Source organism: Macaca nemestrina, chromosome 13, assembly GCF_043159975.1.
Source record: "Macaca nemestrina isolate mMacNem1 chromosome 13, mMacNem.hap1, whole genome shotgun sequence".
Taxonomy (NCBI): domain Eukaryota; kingdom Metazoa; phylum Chordata; class Mammalia; order Primates; family Cercopithecidae; genus Macaca; species Macaca nemestrina.
In genome coordinates, this window is record NC_092137.1 from 110,387,479 (window position 1) to 110,406,495 (window position 19,017).

General features: G+C 40.8%; 1 pseudogene; it reads left to right on the forward strand.

Annotated features, from left to right (window-relative positions):
* Window positions 1–4,421: 4,421 nt before the first annotated feature.
* On the forward strand, window positions 4,422–9,389 carry LOC139357725 (zinc finger protein 705A-like; annotated as a pseudogene).
* Window positions 9,390–19,017: the final 9,628 nt, after the last annotated feature.

Genomic DNA, 19,017 nt, shown 5'->3' on the forward strand with positions numbered 1-19,017 from the left:
AATAGAGTAACTACTAGTCACATGTGGCTATAAACTGTAAATTAATTATAATTAAATAACTAAATGGCATATCCTTAGTAGTAATAGCCAAATTTGTGGCCAAACTAGAAATTCTGTAACTACATATGTGTGGTAGTTACTGCATTGGACAATGTAGATACAAAGAATTTCTTTCATCACAGAAAATCATGTTGGGCATGTTGGCTGCCACTTATTTTTATTTTATTTTTATTTTTTATTTCTTTGAGACAGAGTTTTGCTCTTGTTGCCCAGGCTGGAGTGCAATGGCGTGATCTCAGCTCATCGCAACCTCCGCCTCCCAGGTTCAAGCGATTCTCCTGCCTAAGCTTCCCTAGTAGCTGGGATTACAGGCATGCGCCACCACGCCTGCCTGTTGTTTTTTTTTATTATTATTATTATTTTTAGTAGAGACCGGGTTTTTCCATGTTGGTCAGGCTGGTCTCAAACTCCTCATCTCAGGTGATCCGCCTGCCTCAGCCACCCAAAGTGCTGGAATTACAGGTATGAGCCACTGCGCCCGGCCTTACTTTTAAATTCTATTTGTGTGCTTTATAGTTAAATTATATTCTGCTTCCCTACATTCATTTCCTTTCACAGATTTTCTCAGGCAATTTTTAAATTTCATTCATTTACCTTCTTGAGGAAAGTACTTAGATCATTTTTTAAAAATAATGTACAGCAAATAATTTTTCCACGGATATTGTTTTAGCTTTATTGTGTTGGTACTTTTACATACTATATTCAGGTATTACTATTTTTCATAACTTACTTTAAAAATTGTGCCAAGTTTATTTAAAAGAGATTTCTCCCTTGACTTTTGTAGGTCAGATTGTGTCTTCCATTACTGTTATTTTAGTTTAATTTTATTTTATTATATGTAAATATGTTGCATATTCCTTTTTTAAAAATGAGAGATTTTTTTCTCTCTCTTGTTACACAAACTTTGTATGCAGTGTTCATTATGCACTTTAAAAATAAATATTTTGTTTCAGGGCATGGTGCTTTCACACATGCAACCTTAGAATAATTTTAAATTCCATTCCACTTTCACCATTCCTGAACTGCTTTGAATATATTGGATGTTGGAAGCCATGAGAGGTTTTGACTTGCAATCCAGTCAAGATAATAGGATTTTCCATTTATAGTGTAATGTGATACATATTCGTTTTGGTTTCATACTTTTAAAGAACCTATTCTCTTTTACTCTGTGGTGATCTTTGCTTTTCTATTTGTGCATTGCTAGAATGTCAGCTGCTGTTTCCCTGGCACCTGAGACGTTACTCAACACTGTATAGCGCTGGTGTTGAGAATTGAGAGAATCTACTAAATAATAGCATTTTTTTGAGACCGCAGTTCTGAATTAAAAGGAAGGGAAAGGACAGGCAAAAGAATATAGACATCAGCTATTTTTACTGAAGATCTGTTGGAGAACATGGTTTTGGTGTCCAGGAACTTGAGACCGAATACTGCATTCCTAATACTTCACTAAGATGTGCCTAAATAGCCCTGAAGGGGTTAGGAAGTCATAAGTCAGCTTCTTAATTGTTATGGGTGTCCTTAAAATATTAAGGTAATATTGAGAATGCAGAATGGCTCCTTCCTCATGACTTTTTAAGAGATCTGGGCCGGGCGCTGTGGCTCACGCCTGTAATCCCAGCACTTTGAGAGGCTGAGGCAGGTGGATCACCTGAGGTCAGGAGTTCCAGACCAGCCTGACCAAAATGGAGAAACCCCATCTCGACTGAAAATACAAAATCAGCCAAGCGTGGTGGTGCACGCCTGTCATCCCAGCTACTTGGAAGGCTGAGGCAGGAGAATAGCTTGAACCTGGGAGGTGGAGGTTGCAGTGAGCTGAGATTTCACCATTGCACTCCAGCCTGAGCAACAAAAGCGAAACTCTGTCAAAAAACAAAAAAGGAGAGAGAGAGAGAGAGAGACAGAGAGAGAGAGAGATCTGGAGGGAGATACTAAGCTGTGCATGCTCTCATCTTGAAGTCACCAAATACGTAAGTTGCTATTCCTGCTCTGGTGAGAAGTTTGTCAATACATTTTTTCCATGAATTAATGAAAATTTTAGACCCATAACATAAATTTTAAAAAATTTATCCTAAAGATTGCTTGTGTATGTGTGTGTTTTGAAATATATTTAATCTCTACATATTGAAATAGTTTTTATAGATTCCACACAAGAGTCCTTTAGGAAAAAAGTGTGCTTTAATTTTCTTATAATATTTGTCCTTTTTTGCCCCTGACACAGTCTGTATATGACCATTTAAATTACTTTTAGTTCATGTTTGGGTTATAATCACACACAAATATTCTCTAAAGTCCAAATCTTATTTTGATATTTGAGGAAGAGTTTACATGGTAATAATATTAAGGGTTACAGCTGGTTTCACTGAAGCTTTGTAGGCATTCTCTAATACCTTATTGTTTTGAAGGAATATCTGTTCTGCTTGAATTATAGACTACATAATACATGTACTGTCAGGTACATTCATGGAAGGGACAGGCAGATGGAGTCATATGTTACTGGAGTCTCGATGAACAGATGTAGGAAATAGTCCAAGGAATAAGAAAAAAGTTGATACTGAAAAGTGCTTGTTGAAGTCTGTAAATGTGCATTAAAATGTGGCAGTAAAAATAGACACAGTGAAGTTTGGGAACTGGGGTCTAAATCCTGGAGTCCCCAGAATCGTAGAGAACCTTGGTTAGTAATTTTGTAAAAAAGCAAGAAGAGACAGTGACAAGGCAGAATATAATTAAAAGTATTGCTGTGTCATTTTCTAATTTTGTAATTTTGTCATATTTTTCAAACTCTGTTGATCATTTATTAAACTGGTAAATAAACTATAATCAACAGGGTTATTATAAGAGTTAAATAAGGAAATTTATGTATATCTATAAGCACAGTGTCATAATTAATACAAAGCTACCCTTTTTATTTTTCCTGGACTTCATGTACAAATGGGTCAGTTAATTTTTTGTTTATAACACATAATTATCATTTGTACATAAAATATATTTAATTATTTTTATATTTTTAGCAGGGAAATAATACATGCATGTTTTCCCCCATCTCAAACACAAGCGTTCATATAAACATATCCATCTATATACCTACATATCTATGTATGAATATACACATGGATATCAGTATTTCTCAGCAAGTATGCATCATGATAATCAGAGATATTGCAACTCACAAAGACTAATATAAACCATGATTGCAAGAATTTTAGATACCACCTTAGAAAAATATCAGATTGAGCTGCTACATTTCTCTCAGCCCTAAGTCATTTTGTATTTTCTGAGCATCTTAGAGGATTGTGACTGTATACACAGGACAGAAACACCATGACCCAGGGTACTGCTGCGAATTTCTGATGCGGGGGATTTTAAGGGCTAGATCAGCAGGATGGGAGTGTTGACCCTCCAAGTGAAATAAATTCCTGAATTGATTATCTCCATCCTAAAACAAACTTTTTTTTTTTTTTTTTTTTTTTTTTTTTTTTTTTTTTTTGGTGATACAGAGTCTTGCTCTGTCACCCTGGCTGGAGTGCAGTGTTAGGATCTCGGCTCACTGTAATTGCCTCCTGGGTTCAAGCAATTCTCCTGCTTCAGCCTCCTGAGTAGCTGGGATTACAGGCAAGCACCACCATGCCCAGCTAATTTGTGTATTTGTAGTAGAAATAGGGTTTCACCATTTTGGCCAGGCTGGTCTCGAACTCCTGACCTCAGGTGATCCACCTGCCTTGGCCTCCCAAAATGCTGGGATTACAGGTGAGAGAAACCGCACTTGACCCTAAAACAGCTTCTTACTTGATTGATTTCCGAGTTCCAAGGGAAAATACAAAAGTCGAAATTGAGAGAAAGTAAAAGTGGAGTAAGGCCTCAGAAGGCTGTGATTGGTGTTGGAGAAACACTACTAGGGCATAAAGCTGGGATAATAAAATCTGAGAAATCCCACAGTGTTTATCTACAGGTGGAAATCATATTCCACATGTGGGCGGAGTCAGGGATCCCTGTGTTTTAAAATCAGTGAGGGAATTGAATATCTGGACTTGTGTCAATTAACATACAAAACTCAGTGCTTTTGATGTTCTCGTTCACAAGATATCTGTGTTCCTTCTTTGTCAGAAACCATAGTCATAGGCTTCCTAATTTTGACCTTGGGAAAAGAGGAGAGGCCTCTGTGTGTTTGTGACTGTTGGTCAGGCTGTGGTGCAGGGGATGTCACCCTTCAGTGAAGGTCTGGCTTTTCATCACAGGTTGGTCTGAAAATTATGTACAAGGCTGGTGTCTCAGGTGTTCTTTCTCCAACCTCAGCTTTTCTTAGTGCCTGAAGTGTCTGCAAGTGGAAATCCAGAAGAAGACAGAGAGAAACTGAGTTCTTGACAATGCATTCACTAGTGAGTGAGGGATGGCTCTTTCTACTGAAATTATACCCATATTGCTGGCAAATGGGCAGTTTTCTCCAGTTTGCATGGGTGTTTCATTTTTATTCTTTTTTTGTTTGTTTTTATGATGCAAAATCCACCCAGCCTGGGTGTTCCAAATGCAATCAGGAGACTTTCAGGTATCTGGCCTCCAATTAAGTTTTCTCAGGACTCTAGGTTGGGTATCATGTGTCAATGATTCCTAAATTATCAATATAATTTCTAATATTACACTACTTTATTCCGGCCCCTATGCAGGCTATTTACAAAAAAAGACATGAGAGGTCTCATTTATGTATTTCTTTTTCTTCTATCCATCCTATAACCTCACAGGGAAATAATTGACCCATTAACTGTACCATTGGCTGACATAGACTTAGGATTGTGATGAATGCAGGCAATAGAGATGCGTGAAGAGCAGAAGATCACAGCCCAATAATGAGGCTGATGTTCTAGCAGCTGAGTTCAATAAATCCCATGTGATAGGCCTTGGGCAAGAGCTGCACAGTGTTGAGGAAAAAGGAGAGTTTGATAAAATATATTTATGCTTTTAAAAACTTTGCAAAAGGACAACTAAAGAAGTCATTATTATTCTTATCCCCATTCATTTTACCTTTTGGTAATTAACCTTTTTGCCTTCTGGTAACTGAAAGTAACATATAAGAAATACAATTACTTAATTATGGTTGCACACTCAGGAGAAGGAATATAGTAGATATAGTACAATTTAGGGTTCTGTGGAAATGCTCTATAAGGGCTGGTTAGAAAAAAACAAAACAGTAAAGAGGCCTTTTTATCCTTGAACAAGCCAAGTGACAAGGTAAAGTTAAAAGAGAGGCAGTGATAACTGATGTTTGGGTTGACCAGAGAAAGTTGAGAACAGGAGGCTTCATATCACAGGAATCATCAGACTAAGACTTCCTCAGTATAGCAGCCTCAGCGGTCTTGTCTTGTGCGGCTGGACTGTCTTTAAGCCTTGTCATGAACACCTGAATTACATAACATTAGAGTGACTATATGTATGAATTGAGTCCTATATTCTGTGTAAAACTTGTTCAGTTCTGAAGAATGCTGGAGTCTGGTTCATTGCTTTCTACCTTTTTAATGAATAAGGGACAAGGACCTGTATTTAGTAAATATTTGCTGGATAGGAAACATGTTTTCTATTACTTCTTTAGATTATTCAAAACACATAATAGGTCTTTTAACCATTTGATTGGTGAGAAACCTGTGGTTTATCTAGAGAAATAATTCATGTAATCACGGTCATGTTTAAAAAGTAGTAAATCATGGTTATTTGCCTTGTGACAAATCTGTAATTTACTTGAAATTCATGGTAAATTTGTTTTATTTATGAAGGTTCAAGTGAAAATTTTATAATCAGTTATGTACAGGTGATTAACACATTACTGAAAAATATCTGGGCTATATTATGCCACATCTCATGCGATATTTCTTCATAGGAAAGTTTAATGGATTAAGAGTGGGTATGTCTCTGTGAGTGAATTTGAAAGGCAGATACCAGTTTAGTGTTGAGAATGAACTGGCTGGAACCTAAAACACTGAGTGTTCTGCATACCCAGATCCTACCTATGTCATCTCAGCCTTCCTCCTCTGGACATTAAAAGGGATTCTCTGTCTAAACTAAAATGTCTGATGTTTTAGAACAAAGTGACTTTTGAAGATGTAGCTATTGACTTCACCCAGGAAGAGTGGGCCATGACGGACACATCCAAGAGAAAGCTGTACAGAGATGTAATGCTGGAAAACGTGTGTCAACTGGTGTCCCTCGGTGAGTCCCTCAACATTCACATACGTATGTAGACACACATTGACTCATTCATTCAATAAGTGTTGGAACAGCTTCCCCATATCTCACTCTAATCTCTGATTCTCTCGCAGATCTTATCTGAAAAAAAATTTGAGCTCTCTAAATCTGTCTGAAAGAAATATCTTTATTTTATTTTATTTTATTTAGTTTGTCACTCAATTAGAATGTAATCTTGACAAGGATGTCATGGTTTCCTTGGTACTCAGTCTCTAATACTCAGAACAGACCTGAGAACATAATGAATATTTTCAATGTATTAAATTAAATATTTTCTAAATAACTCTTCTGCTTTAGTCGCTATGCTTAGGCTGAGACCAATTAGTGAAAACAATAGCAATATCTTTTTTGTGTAGAACACCAATTATTTCTGTAAATCGAATTGTTTTTCTGTTCTGTATGAGAATAATAATAAACATATTGTGCAGAGATTTAATTAATCTCTTTCTGAAAAGACTGTGTATTACGCATTGTGTCTTGGAACTTAGGCATGGACTCAGCGTTCATAGGTCCTGACTGTTTTGAATTTCCTTTTCCTGATGGACCTTTGGTTTGAATTTATTTTCTAGTCTCACGTTGGGTCAGAAAAATCCTGGGGAGTTTTCTGTGTTCTAGGTCTTGTGGCCTGAGCTGACCTTCACTGTTTTTATTCTTCCTTGATAGCCTGCCTTACAGTTGGTGATAATGCACATTTATTGACAGTGAACTCAAAACACATGTACTGTTTCCACTAACAGGGTACCAGATAAGCAAATCCTATATAACTTTGCAGCTGGAGCAAGGAAAAGAGCTCTGGCGGGAAGGAAGAGAATTTCTCCAAGGCTAGAATCTGGTTAAGCAACAGGGTCCTGTGCTCTAATAGGAGGAGGTGCTTCGTCAGTGAATAATATCAGTCAAATATTAATTAGCGGTTTTATTAAATGAGTGGTAATTTCTAAAATGTAGGTTAAGTTACTGGAGCAGAATTCCTTAGATGTTATTATCATTTTGTTCATATGTCAGATGCTACTCTTGTGTCCTCTTGCCTTTTCTTTTACTTTCGGGAAAAGGATAATTCATGTACTTGTTGGGGTTAAACTGTCACATGCTGACTCTTTTCCCGATACCCCTGTGAAGACTATCCCTCTATTTACCTGCCTGATATCTCATTTCCATTTTAACTCTTTTCACGTTTTAATTTTAAAACTCTTTTCTAATTGCTGATGCTGTACAATCTGTTTCTTCTATTGAAGTATTTTCTTCAATTGAAGTATTTTCTTCATTTGACACATTTGCCACATCTAAGTGTCAATTTTTGAAAAAAGTAAATGGGCCTCGGGGTTTTTCAAACAATTTTATTACCATCATACCAAGGTAACAATTTATTTTTCAATTATTTGAGACAAGGAAAGTGCCCTTAAGAAAAAACACACGATATTCATGCATCCTATCAGAAAAGATGCATCCACTGGTATGACAATGGTGAGTTTTATAGCTGTGTACACCAGCCATCTAAGTTAAAGACCTGGTAATGGGTTAAGTTAGTAATGACACACAGTCACCTGAGTGTAATTAGGCTGGCATTAAGTGCTTTCTAAGTAAAAAAAATTTGATAGTTTGAATTCAGTGAATAAAGTGACCTGTGTTCTAAACCATAACATGAGATCTTTAAAATAGAACAAGTGCGTGTACATTGCTCATGCTCAGACTTTGAAAGATATTGATATCATCACAATTAATAGAATAACTCTGTAGTTGGGATCTTATAAAAGAGAAAATATCTGCGTCTGCAGGAGACAATGTGTACGCAAGTGTCAATCGAGAAAAATGACGAGACAAGTCTCAATCATTGTAGGAGATTTATTTGCCAGAGTTAAGGACATGCACCTGGGGGACAGGTGTATGCCTTTCTCCAAAGATGATTTTCTCTAAATTTAAAGGGGGAAAGGGTGGGATATTGAGAAGTACACAATTTTCATGTAAAAGGTGGGTAGAAAAAAATAGTAATTCGTACATTTTTCTGGCTCAGTGAATCTGGATTGTTTTTACATGAGATGACATAAACAAATGAGGCAGAGGAATAATGCAGGAGAGCTGCATTTTATATAAGACAACATAGGCAAAATGGGGCAGGGAAACAATCGGATATGTATTTGTGTCTGGTGAACTGGGGATGACTGCGCCTGTAAAGACAAGCTATCAGTTTGCATTGCCATGGTGTAACTTTAACAGGTCATGAGGAATTTCCTTGTGGGCAAAATACGGGGGAGGCAAGTAGCTTTTCATCTTGTAGCCATATTATTTAGGAACCAGAAGGGGGAGGCAAGTTTGTGTGACCCTGTTCTCAGCTTGATTTTTCCCTTTGGTTAAATGAGTTTGGGGTGCCAACATTTAATTTCCTTTCACACAAGTAACATTGGAAAGATTTCAACTGGACTCTACTACTGAATGGTTGGTCTAGGATTCAAAGGTGGTGAAATGAACGTATAGATGTATGTCGGTAAATCAATAAGAGCTTTTAATCTTTGTCCCTAAAGGAGAACTCTCTCACTCTGGAGGATCCCTTTGAATGTAATGATTTGAGAGAAGATTGCACTCACAGTTCCACAATGACTCAGCGTTTGTTAACTCAGAGTGGAAAGAAACCCTACATCAGCAAACAGTGTGGAAAATCCCTTAGTAATCAGTTATTCCCTAAACCACATAAACAAATTCATACTAAAGGTAAATCATATCAATGTAATATATGTGAAAAGGCCTATACTAATTGCTTTCACCTTAGATGGCACAAGATGACTCACACTGGAGAGAGGCCATATGCATGTCAGCTATGTGGAAAATCCTTCACTCTGTGTTCTCACCTTAGAAGACATGAGAAAACTCACACGGGAGAGAGACCGTATAAGTGTCATCAGTGTGGGAAAGGTTTTATTCAATCCTTTAACCTTCGAAGACGTGAGAGAACTCACCTTGAATAAAAGCGTTATGAATGTGATAAAAGTGGGAAAGTCTTTAGTCAAAGCTCTGGCTTTAGAGGACACACAAGAATTCACACTGAAGAGAAACCACATACTTGTCTTCTATGTGGGAAAGACTTTAGTCTATCTTCTGACCTTAAATGATATGAGAGAACATGCACTGGAGAAAAGCCATATTAATGCCATTTATGTGGGAAAGCCTTCAGCTAGTGTACTAATCTTAAATAATATCAGAAAAGTCACCCTGGAGAGAAAATGATAAATGTCTTCAGAACATATTCTGACTTTAGATGACATGGTGTTAGGAATGACGAATGTAAGGAATATGGAAGAGACTTCAGCTGTAGTTGTAACATCTAAAAATGACAAAGGACTCACATTTTGAAGAATTACTATAATCAACATGGACGTTACTTCAGTTACCTTTATTCTTCAGTCCTCATCAATAAATTCATATGGAAGAGAAATTGTACGACATGTATGTACCAAAGACTTGTTAGTGATCTGATCATAAATGACACGAGAGAGCTGAAACTGTCAACATAATAAACGAAAAGTCTTCAGCAACAGTTTTAGTAACTTAAAACATGTGGGACTTTCAGGTAGAGAATCTCTAGCTCTGCATTCAGTGTGAAAATGTTTTTATGTGCAATTTGTTGTCAACTAACATAAGAAAACTTTACTTGGATGAACCCTTTATTTGTATTTTCTGTGAATAAACATTCAGCCAAGCACTAGGCTTGATGTTCACAAGAAAACACAGTGATAAAATGCTGCTAAAATGGAAAATAAGAGAGGAAATCCTTTATAAGCTAAATAAGAAGGGAAAGTCTTTCCAAGGGCAATGAATTCTCTTGGAATACCAAACACTTCTTACTGGAGAAGTTATGTCTTGAAAAATCATGAGAAATCCTTTCTTCACAGAGTAACGCTTGTGGCACATGTGAGATTTCACACTGGACAAAACACGGTTAGCATCTTGAAAGGAGAAGATTCTTAAGTGGTAATTCATTTCTTAGTTGACATTAAGTTTCTCACATTGAGAAGCTATCAAACTTGAAAATCACTGTGGAGAAACCTGATAGATTTCTCATCAGAAAAGTGAGTCAAGAAGGTGGACCTCTAGAAAAAACTCTTAACACATAGTTTAGCAAAATAATTCAGAAATTTGAGAAAATGTCTATTCATAAAAATGCAGCACATAAATGTATAATAGCAAAGTGACCTGGGCATAAATTGAATGCAGAATTGTATAAGAAATCTCATTCAACATTTCCAAAAGATCAATACTTACAAATATTGAAAGAATACAATCGGATGTTGAAAAAATTTAGTGTGTTGGTGAAGTCCTTCTTTCATTTATGCAGCCCCAACATATCGATTTGCATCTGCACTCCTCGGCTTATGGGTCGAGATTCTACCCCAACTTCTGAGTCTCCCCAGTCTTCAACGGCTCTTTCCTCACAGCTCACCTCCCTTTACTTCCATGTTCACTAAAATCACTTGTTTCCATCCAACCTGGAACTGACACATCAGGGATCTTCAGCCCCACTTGCCAGATTTCTCAGTGTGTCATTGCATAGATTTAGCAAGGAAACGGAGGCTGGATCAAAGACACCTAGTATATGCATTTGGGTGTCCCCAGCCCTTACCTCTGTCTCTGAGTAGTTACCTGGGATCAGAGAATAAGGCAGCCCTGCTCTTCTATCCCTCAGAAATCTCTTGAAATTTTGTCCCTGAAGCCTCTCTAAGTGGAGGTAGCAGTTCATCTCATGACACCCCAGAGTTTACTCAGGTAAGTCCTGAGTTATTACACAGAGACAGACACAGCTGTGTTCCTTTTACTTCTGTCCAGAAGATAAAACACCAGCATGATAAAACAGCCGAACCTGTCAGCCACCATGCAAGCCTTTCCTATATTTGATTCAATGTACTTTTCCAGAAGCAAAATGAAAGTTCTCACAGATGGGGCCTCCTCTGCCTTGTCCTCAGAATTGGAAAATGTATTGTCCATCAAGGAGCCTCAGTACTGAACCTAAAACTCAAGAGAAAACGTTTCCTGAATAATAAGTGGGATGACGACTTGAAATTTTGCAAAACAGGCACAATCTTAATACGATAGGCCTTACTAAGGCTAAATGGCCTTATCCATGGTTGAAATTGACACATCATTATATTAAAAAATCTCCACAAGTGATTGATTTTACTCAGCAGCCAGGGTTTATGTCAAGAGTGAGGATAATGAGCAAGAAATTCAAGCCCTTGGCAAACTGGTTGGAGAGGCAAGGATTGTGTCCAGGTAGAGCTCATAACATTATTTATTGTTTAATCTATTTAATTAAATATGTAATTTACCCTCAAACTGTGGCTGACATTATATGTAGTCCTGAGCCACATTAAGATGTACTATTTGTGCTGTGAAATTCTACGAGATTTGACAAATGCATGGTGGCAGATCTCCAGCATTAAAGCATAACACAGGATGCTTCTCTTATTGAAGCTCTTCTTCCCTTCACATAGAGGGAATCAATCGACTTTTGTATACTAACTTTCGAATTTGTTTCTTTATTCCCATCTTCTTTAATTAAAGCACAAGATATCGTACTCAATTTCCATTTGATCTTCCAAAAGAAAGGTACTGAATAATCCATACCTGAATTTCAGTGATTCAGATTCAGGTCCACCGCTAAGCAGTAAAGGCCAAACGTCCTGTGCTGCCACCTCATGGCCGGCAAAGGGCAATGAAATCCATCGTTCCGGCCATGCAGGGCGCATGCGCGGTCTGCTTCCCGCAGGGAGCCAGATCTCCAGGGAGGACCTGAGTTTTCTTTACCCAGGGTGAGGGAGGCGCCGCCGCCCTGGCTTTGGGGCTGGGGCCTCCGGGGAGGTTCCGGGTGGGGGCGTTGAAGAGGCAGCTCTTTTTGCAAGGCCCAAGATGGCGGTCCCTGCACAGGCCGCGCTGTTCCGCGCCCTCAGGGCGTCAGTATCCCATTGGGGCCGGATGCCCCCGCTGGGCCCGGAGCATCCTTGGCGCTGCCCTCGCAGAGCCGCACTGAGGCTGAGGTGGCGCGGGGGCCCGGGCTCCGCGAGGAGTGGCGGCAGCGAGGGCTGGAGGACCCGGGCTCCGGGGCTCCGGGGCGTCTGGCCTGGATGGGACTGAGCCCATCCAGGGACTGGGACTCCCGGGTTCTGGTGCGGATGGATCCTGGGCAGGCTCAGGACCAAGTCCCTCTCCTTCCACCAAGGAGCGCCCAGAGGCCGGCGGGAGCTCCAGGTTCACCTCCTCCTCCTCCAGGTGTTTACTTTTCCTTTATTTCTGTAAGGCCAGAAATTGGCGCCATCCTTCACATCGGTGAATCGGGACCCTAACACCCGTTACCTCAGGTTTATTGTTATTGCCATTAACAGTGTTGGTGGCATTATCACTAAGATCATCATTGTTGTTATTGTCATTCATGATTATTAGCAGGTGGGTTCATCATTTTGTCTCACTATGCATTTTTTTTTTTTTTTTTTTTTTTTTTGTGATTGTTTTTGTATGATGTTGAATTGAACTTCTCTAATCTTGACTAGTGTTGTCAGATTCCTGAAGAGCATTCCGGAGGACAACCCCTGCCTTTAGTGCAGCCACAGAATTTCGTGGGCACAGGAGAGCACCTAGAATATTCCCCTTTCATTGCACAGCAGCTTTGGGAAATGGTGGCTGCCTGGCTCTGAGATGAGGTGGAAAAGACCGGACACTGGGGCAAGTGATAGCACCTCCACTGGTGTTTTTATGAAGCCAGTGCACTGTCTCCCACGTAGACTTAGAATAAAATCTGATGGCTCTAAAAGGCCATGTTTGCCCTTCCTGGACTTCCTGGGAGCCTTTAAACCTTGTGTGGTTCCTAGAGTGGCTAGGTTGCCATATCTGTGCCTCGTATGGCAGCACCAGTCTTTTCTAGGCCAACAAGGGCACTTAGAATGTTTCCAGAAGCTCAGGCATGCTGTCTCTGTTCCTCCCTTCTGTTCAATGGCAATTCACTGGGTCCCTGGCTGACATAGAACATCCTGCAGAGGGATGGGCTTGGGTGACTTCCTGGCCAGCCTTTCCAGGCAGTTATCTTTGAAAAACTTGAAGAGACTCACAGAGGCCATTCACTGGTATTTCATGACTGCAAGTGGGGTTTCTGGTTCCTTGAGTTTACTTAGAATATCTGAATGGCTCTGAATGGCCAAGAAACCCTCTCTGGTCTTGGAAGCTGCCAAAAGCTGTTACTGGGCCTTGGAAGAGTCTTTAAAATTTTTCCAGGTACAGCTGAGAATAGGAAACTTTTCCAGGTCTAGCCCAACCAGCTCAGGTCGAGTCCTGAAAAACTGGTGGGTATTGGGGGAGCTCATCTTATGAAAGAGCAATTGGTGGCAAAGCTGGGTCTCCAGGACAGCTGTGTGTGTATATGTCCGCAGAGCATGCCTTGTAGTCATCTTTAGTAACTGAACACCATTTGTGAATGGATAAACTATATTCCTTGCTGTACAATAGTGAAAAATTCATATTAACAATGGTAATAATAAAAATATTGATGAATATTAACAGGAATGACGATCATCATGATACTAGTACCAATGGTTATAATACTGATAATAATACTAACCCTATGGACTTGGGACATACGAGTTTTCCCTAAGTGGATAATAGGCATAAATATTTGGTGGTGTAGGGTTATTTCAAGTCCCAGAAAGCAAGGATGAACATCTAGAACGAGAAGAAAAACAATCTGGAGGTTGGCAAGTGCACACCTGGGGACTCCTGTGTTAACTTCTGGTGTTTCAGCCTAAGAGGGAATGTTAATATAACCCTGGTCCTGTAACACCATGCTGACCAACACCTACCAGCTTTCAGGAGATAAGATAGCTGGCTGATGGAACAGGGATCCAGAGAAGTTACGTGTCCAGACCAGTACATGTTGCCCAGTGGCAGAGTTCATGACAAGCAATAAACCCCAGGATAATGTCATTCCCAGCCAGCTGACTGTCATCTGCTCTTTCATGGCCCCTCTCTACTGGTACCTCTAGGCACTGGCATGTCCTCCAGAGGCTGTAGGAGGGCATCATACTCAGTACTCACCCACCTGCAGGAGGCAAGAAAGATGGAAAGAGCTAAATACCATGGTTTCTGGATTCTTTTTGGTGGGCATGGCATATTTCGCATTTGCTTTACTAATGGTGGAACCCAGTCAATGGTTTGCAATACAGCTCTGGATGACTCTGGACACCTGTAGAGATTTTGACAATTTCCAGAAGGTCACAAGTTCTTGGAGGACTTTTTCATGAGTTCTTTGACTGAAAAGGTGGTTCAAAAAACTACTGTTCTGACTTAGAAAATGTTGCAGAGGCTGGGCGCGGTGGCTCATGCCTGTAATACCAGCACTTTGGGAGGCCGAGGCAGGCAGTTCTCGAGGTCAGGAGTTTGAGACCAGCCTGAAACCCCATCTCTACTAAAAATACAAAAATGAGGGGGGCGTGGTGGCATGCACCTGTAACCCAGCTACTCAGGAGGCTGAGGCGGGAGAATCACTTGAACCTGGGAGTCGGAGGTTGCAGTGAGCCAAGATTGTGCCACTGGACTCCAGCCTGGGCGACAGTGCGAGACTCTATCACAAGAAAAAAAAAAAAAGAAGAAGAAGAAGAAAAAGAAAATATTGCAGAGACTCTGGTGAACAGGTAGTCCCTCTCCTGCCACTCCAGGTAAAAGTTTCTTGGCCACAAACCTGATTTAGCAGTATCCCTTCATCTTAGGTGGGTAACAGAAAGCCATTCATGACCTATCCAAGCATGGAGGGGGAATTTGACTTAGAAAACTTTTAGGTGGACTAGTTGGTGAAAGAAAGTGCATTCTAGGGCTCACAGGCCTACACATAGAGTTGCTAGCACATAAAGCATATGTATGAATTCTTTCTGAGCCCATGGCAAGACCAGGGTGCACTTCATCCATCTACTATGCTGGTATGAATAGGTACTTGCCCGAAAAAGAAAAGAATAACTCAGGAAGCCCATTCTTCTACAGGACACCAGGTGGTACAGTAGGAGTCTTGGGGTTGCTGTGGTATGTATGTTTTAAGGTTGTCTTTTAATCATCTTCAGCAAATTCAACAGTCTTCAGAACATAAAAAAAAAAATTATTCAACATTGCATAATAACTACCACAAATCTATCCATGATAAAGAACTGTACCCACATAATAATAACATTAATAGCAATCACAATGGTGTGATATAAATGTCATTTTAAAGAAGAGAATAATAAAAGAGCAGATATTTAAGAGCATATTCCTGTAAGCCTGTGACATTGTTCCCATTTGAGCCCTCGTGTTATTGATTACAGGGAGAGGCTTGGGGCTGCATCTTGAAATATCTTCTGTGATGGCAAAGAAGAGTGGCAGTAGGGAGAATAATTCTGAGCCACACGAGGGCTTGGGCAAAAGTGGAGATGCCTGTGCCACGTGGAAATACATTACAAATGGACTATGGAAAAGGGTCTGGCCAGAGTCCTGCCTGACACAGGTCATACAAAAGCTTTCAGTAGTTCGCCCCAAGAAATGGCTGGTCCAGGCTGTAGATGAGAAGCACTGGGCAGACAGATCCACACCCGCTTCCTGAGTCTCAGAAGTCTGGTGTGCATCGAACATTAAGCCCCCAAGCCTACTGAGACTTCACCTCCTGGCTGGTCTTCTACCATCTGATTCTTGAGCCCCATCACGTAAGTGCCATCTCCATACTGGAATTGCTGACAATGTCTGATGGAGGGTTTCACCCTGGGTACTCAGTACCAGCAATGGATGAAATACCAGAAGGGAGGCTCCAGGGCTTCCATAGAAGACACATTCTAAAGTTGCTCGGGTGATCAAATGGTCATCTCATAGATTTTCAGCAGAACTGCAGCATTTTGTGAATACCTGAGTGAATGCAGAAAGTATCCAGACGCATGGGCATTCTAGGAAGCTCCCTGTGTAAATCAAATACAAGGAATATCTACTTCTGGGCTCAAAAGCTAACTTAGATTGCAGGGGCCTTTAAAAACAGTATGCTGAGAATAGATAGGGCTCAAGGACAGTATCTCCAATTGAACTTTTAATGAACTCCCGTAGGCGCCAAGAAGGCGGGCAGATAAGGAAGAGCATAGAAACAAGGAACTGAGTAGAAGGTTACATCTGGGAAAAGAAAGTTTGTTTTACATTGCATTCTTTCTGCTGACGTGGGGTTTATGGAGTATAAATAAAGTGAGGCGGAGGCTCTGAGCGCGGCCGCCATGTTCTCTGTGTGTCTTTGTCTTTTGTGTGTTCTTTCATTCTCCACCACCCCCGACACGGACCCCAACATTAGATAATAAAAAAAGTGAGATGCTGGCAGAAGGCAAATAACTCCACTTCAGTTCTTGAGAGAAAAATGGTTCTGTAACCTCTGAGTTTATTTAGAAAATGTTTGGAGCCTCAGGAAGACCAAGTATATCATTCCTGATGTTTCCAGGGCAGATTGGACTGCTTGGGCCTCTGGGACTATTCTAAGTCCTCTCAGATTTCCATGGGAAACCGTAACTCTACTCCTAGAGCTCACACCACCCCTGAGCAAGCTCATTGTTTTCTAAATATTCCAAGGAAGTCCATCCAGGGTATGCCTGTATTGGTGAGTTTCACCTTGGACTGGCAGGAGAACTCTGAGAATGATACATCCTGACTTCACTTGATAAAGGTAGGGGAGCCAAGAAGTCCAGATCTGGAGAGCACCTGAAACACCAGATGGCAGAAGGACAGTAAGGAGGTGAAGTCAGCTATGGAGGTGGAGCTTCATGTTTAATGCATGTAGGATTCTGAGTTCCAGGACTGATGGGCTGGTGGGGATGAGATACATGTCTTCTTTGCAGGGAGCCAGGCCAAACCAGCCATCTGGTTGCACTACTGAAAGCTTTTGTGTGCCCAGTGGTAGGTAAGACACAAGCCAAACTCTCTTCACCTCTGGCTGGTAGTCCTTGACTAGAGAGGTTTGCACACAAGTGGTCCTGTTAGCCCATGCTCTCCTGTGGCTTGCTTTCCTTTCACCTGTTTCTCATGTTTGCCGTCATGGAACACATTTCATAGTGAAATTCTTTGACTCTGACTCCAAATTACACAAGGAGGACCCAATTTGTCAACTTTTCATATATTTAGGAGAATCTCCACATTGATTTTTGTATCCTTATGTTCATATTGTCACCAGTATTAAAATTCTTACTATTTAGGTCATTGCGTTCACTATCATAATTATTAAATATTTTTCATTTATCATTTATTTTTATTGGTTAATTTTTTGTGGCAGCTGTTATATAACAATCACTAGAGTTTCTCTATTCATGAAAGATGTCCACGTTAATGGAGGTAACTAGGAGTGTTACTTTACAGGTATGTAAACACAGATAATCTTGGCTGAACTGTGGCTATATTGTATGGTGTCCCTTTGAAGGTGAAGCCTCTTGTGTTATTCTAAGTGACCTCTGGAGACAGAAACTGTCTCATAATTGCAGGGACGACTTGAGAAGGAATCCTGAGCCTATGCAGAAATGCAGAAGCACTTCCATGATCTAAGCAACCTATGTGAAGGCCTGAAAGCCAAAGCAAAGCTGTCCAACAAAAAGTTTTCCTAGTAACACTGGAGGTCCATCAGTCACTCCTCCTGGTCTGGAAATGCCAGAAATGTCCTCCGTGGTTCTTGTGAGGGTCCAGATCTTTTCAAAATCACCTCAGAAGCCATAGAACCACTCCATCCTACCTGAAATTGCAGAATGACTTTTCTTTTGACCAGAGTCTCAAAAATATATTCATTGATAGTTTTGGTTCCTGGGAGCCGCCATTGCTTGCAAAAGATGTGCCAGAGACTAGACATTTTCTGTTTCCTCACTTGTCCGGAAAAGACTGAAGTTTTTCTGGAACACAGAAATGGGAATCTGACCCTCTGAGCAGCCTCAGAATTTTCTAAGTCTTCCAAGCAGAGTGGAAGTTCTGGTGAGGACCTTTTGTACCCCCGATGGTCTGGAATCACATAGGATGATGCGTTCAAACAACTCTAGGTGGAGATATATTTTCTGAGATATTCCAAGGAGGAGGGACACAACTGGACCAGATGTTAAAAGGGCAGCTGAGCATTAAGTGCCTATGTAGTGTTTGCAGCTTAATGTCCCATGCAGAAGGAGACTCTGGGCTCTTGTGTTAGAATTCAATGTAATTCTGGGGTCCTGCTTTCCTTCCAGGAAATCCCACTTCCATCTGGATGTCTGGATGAACTACTAAAAGCCACTGAGTGTCCTGCAGTAGGTGAACTGTGGCCAGAGCCCAAGGATGAAGGGGGCTCCTTCTGTCTGTGACTGTGAAGAGGAAGCCTGAGGTATAGCAGACTCAGGCCCCAGAAGGATGGAAAAAATGAGGTGGGGAGTGAGGGGACCTCAGAGGAAGACTGAGGTCTGCAGAATCCCAGGGTCAAGGAGACAGTGCGGTGTCCTGGTGGTGTCCTTGATGTTCCAAGAGGGGTGATAATCCATCTCCTGAGTAAAAGCTTCATATGGGGTGAGGAGGGGAGAAGTAAACAGAGAGGAAGCAGGGAAGGCCAAGACAGCGACCAGCCTTAGAGCGATTTTAACCAGAAATGGACACAGACCCTGGACCCCATCGTGGGGTTGCAGGCCAAGGACCGTCTCTAGGCGATGCATAACTCCCTTGTGGGGTTAGTGGGAGTAGGCATTGTGACGTCTGCAGGGGTGTGGAAGG